A 3,755-nucleotide genomic window follows, 5' to 3' on the forward strand; every position below is an offset into this window, starting at 1 on the left:
GGCCATTGTGCGTTGTGTATTTAATGGAAACCCATCTGTAAACCCATCAGATAGCTCCATAAACACATTTGAAATTGCCTACTAGTAACTTGTCCTGAATATGAGACGACCTTTAAAACTAATCCTTCTTTAAAGACCAATCAAATTAAGGCACTATGCGTCTAAGTGAAAGATTTAAACATCTGCTCAAATTTTCCTCAAGGAATATGTCAACTATACTCTTTCAAAATCAAGAATAAAAATTTGGGTCACCATGAAAATTTTGGCACTAGGGAAAAATTAACCCAAGATTTACTGATATAGGAAATTCAAATGACCGCCATCTTTGTGTAAACTCTATGGAGAAAAATTAAATTTTCGATTTTCAAAAAACTAAGCCGGTGAAAAGTTTTCTTACACCAAGAGCTTTAAAATGATCCCCCACATGTGGTAGACCAGAAAAGAATTGTAAAAGTTTTAGAGTCTGAATATCTATCCACAAGGCATATTCTACCTACAAGTACTTTGGTAACAGTTTGTTTGATGCAGATATTGAACAATGGAAACAATTTTAAAAATTAAAGGAACCATTAGTCTTGACTTTTGTGAAAACTTCTGGAATATACAGACAGGGCTGTTTGCAAATGACATTGGTTTCTCAGTGGTATGCAGCAATTATCCAGTATCTGTAAACTTTTCGCTGATTTTTTTGCAAATTTGCTTTTTTGACCGATTGCAAATTCTTGCTTTACTCCCCGAAGCATTCTAACACGGTTTGTCAATACAGTCTCTAGTATGTGTAAAATGCAGAGTCATTGAATTGTAGTCCAGACCAGAATTCACTTGTCAACAATAACAGCACATTTTACTGGTGTACATGCTGAGTTGACAAGCTGAACACTGTTTATCTGAACATGTTTTCGGGAGTAGAACAAGAAAGTGTAGTTGACAAATAAATCAAAAATAGTGGGGAATGGGGCGGAATTGTCTGAAGTTACTGCTACTGGTTCATAATTACAACTTATGAATGATTGGCCCTCCTGTAGGAATCGGTGACAGTTTGTCATTTAGTCATCTTATTGTTCTGAGATTTACTGCAATATTAGCTGTTTCCCAAATTCTATTTCTGGCAGTTCCATTAAAGCTGGAAGATTTTCAAAAATTTATGATATTGGGTATTTCCATCGAATGTATCCTAAAAAGCAAGACACAAACAGCACTTCTATTTGACATATACCTTGTCTCAGTACTCACTGTACCATGCAACATTTTGGGGTTATAAAGATTGCATGATCACCTACCTTGATGGTTTTAACTGTCAATCGACGGACAGTAATGTTTTTTCTGGGTAAAATCGTAACACCTTTTTTACAATTCATGTTTTCTATAAAAAAACATGGTCCACTAACTCGATGCATGATTTTAACCGGGGATTTTAACCAGCAAATCAATGTGGTATCAACTTCCCGTTTAAATCTTCCAAGTCTGGTTCCCTGGCCCATTTCTACCGCTGGCTGCGCTGCTCACGAAATTAGGTTGGTGACACAGGCGCTCCTTAGCTGGTTAGTGCTAAGTAGATCGATTTTCGGTTTGATCTATCGATTCCGTAGTCGATATGCCCGCTACTGCAACCTAAATAATCACTAGGTTGCAGTGGCGGCATATCGATCAAGGAATCGATAGATCGAGCTGTAAATAGATCTATTTAGCGGACTACCCGGCTAAAAAGCGCCTGTGGTTGTTGAGCTGAGCAGCCCGCCTGGGAGAAACCGTGCAGGGCCAATATAAGCTCATCACACCCTAGGTAATGCACGCCTACATATAGCTGCAATATTGTAGCCCTTGGTTGTGGGGATTGGGCTTCTGTCGTGCGGCTCGCGCCTTGCCCCAACCAGGTTGGTTTGGGGCAAGGCGCGAGCCGCACGACAGAAGCCCAATCCCCACAACCAAGGGCTACAATTATTGCAGCTAGCCTACATACTGCTCAGTAGTACATGTCACTAGCTTATAATCGTGCAAATCACAGGAAAATGGTACCAATCCTTTCTATCAGTTGCGAAACAAAAGTTTTTTGTATCTCAATTTGAGGGCGCGCTCGTACGTCGAATCACGGAGAAAGCAGGATAAACAAAGAAATAAACAAACAGATATAAATAAATGGACATAAGAGAAAACAAATTAAACAAGAAATGAAATAATTGGCTGATCAACACATACAACATATTCAAGATGCGACGTCAGTATCACTACTAAGTTTAAGTTTAGTTAGAATTGATCCTAAGGTCACATGTTGAATATGTCGCATGTGTTGATCAGTCAATTATTTCAGTTCGTATTCAATTTATTCTCTTTATTCGATCATGTATTCATTCGTTTGCCTGTTTGTTTGATTATTTGTTTATTTGTTTGTGTGTGTTTGTTTGTTTTTGTTTGTTTATCCTGCCTTTAGTGAGTAGTCATACTGACGTCCAATCTTGAATATGTCGTGGGGGTGGCGGAAATACTCGAAGGGGCCGGAAGGCACAGAATACCTTTCAGCGTCAGAAGGCAGATTTCAGTCTCTACTGAGTCTACTTCTCTATTCATCTCTCTCTCTCTCTCCTCCCCCCCCCTCTCTCCCTCTCTCTCTCTCTCTCTCTCGTCTCTCTCTAGTCTATCAGATAGCTCTAGATAGAATAGTAGATAGATATAGATAGATAGATAGATAGATAGATAGATAGATAGATAGATAGATAGATAGATAGGCGCTAGTTAGGTTATATAGTATATAAATGAGTCAGTCTTTCAGCGATTACCAATGCCAAAAACACGTACACACACAAACAAATGCATTCGGCACCTACATTCTCGAGTTTTGAGCCATTCACACGATTATCAGATATGTGTGTGTAGTTATGTTTGTGTGTGTGTGTGTGTTTGTGTATATATATATATAATATATATATATATATATATATATATATATATATATATAAAGTAAGACATTTTTGTCTATATACATATATGTTTATATGATGTAAGACATTTTGTTTGTTTTATATTATATATATGTGTGTGTGTGTGTGTGTGTGTGTGTGTGTGTGTGTGTGTGTGTGTGTGTGTGTGGTATTGTAATAGAGTGTAAGGCATTGCCTATTTCTGCTCCAAAAATCCAAGAAGCATCGAATGTGTGGAACTGTGGACTGGAATGGTCAGAAATATCATCTGATCAAGGTCACTGTGATCAGGTGAAGCAACACTAACGCCGAGTGAAGTTGTTTTGTTCTTCGTTCATAATCTTCTATCAATACATACAATTATGGTCGTTCCCTTCTTTACAGTGCTATTTTTTAACACATTTACGTTATTTTACTCTAAATAATACTTGACTCTTCATAACGTTAAGTCACTTTCTGATTCTTTTTCACCTTTTCGCTTTTAAAGTCAACTGCCGTATCTTGTTCTATTCCCGAAGCATATTGAAACTGTTACTATTAGTTTTAGCTTCTCAACATAGTCCCTCCACGAAAAAACGCATTGTTATTGTTATGTTTAAATCTAATTCCGACCAGAATCACTTGTCAAAAATATAAACGCAGTCTACACAGGTATATATAATGTGGACAAGTGTATCTCGAGCGTGCTTTGGGGAGAAAAAATAAGGAACTGCCTTTGACGGTGAACTTGCAAATTGCTTGTATTATGCAATCTTCCCGTTATTGTCTAGATACCAACTCTAGAACTGGCTAGCATTATTTCTCAAAATTACAGTTGCATTTGAACCAAAAGTGTATCTT

This window comes from Ptychodera flava, chromosome 4 (genome assembly GCF_041260155.1).
Source record: "Ptychodera flava strain L36383 chromosome 4, AS_Pfla_20210202, whole genome shotgun sequence".
Lineage (NCBI taxonomy): Eukaryota > Metazoa > Hemichordata > Enteropneusta > Ptychoderidae > Ptychodera > Ptychodera flava.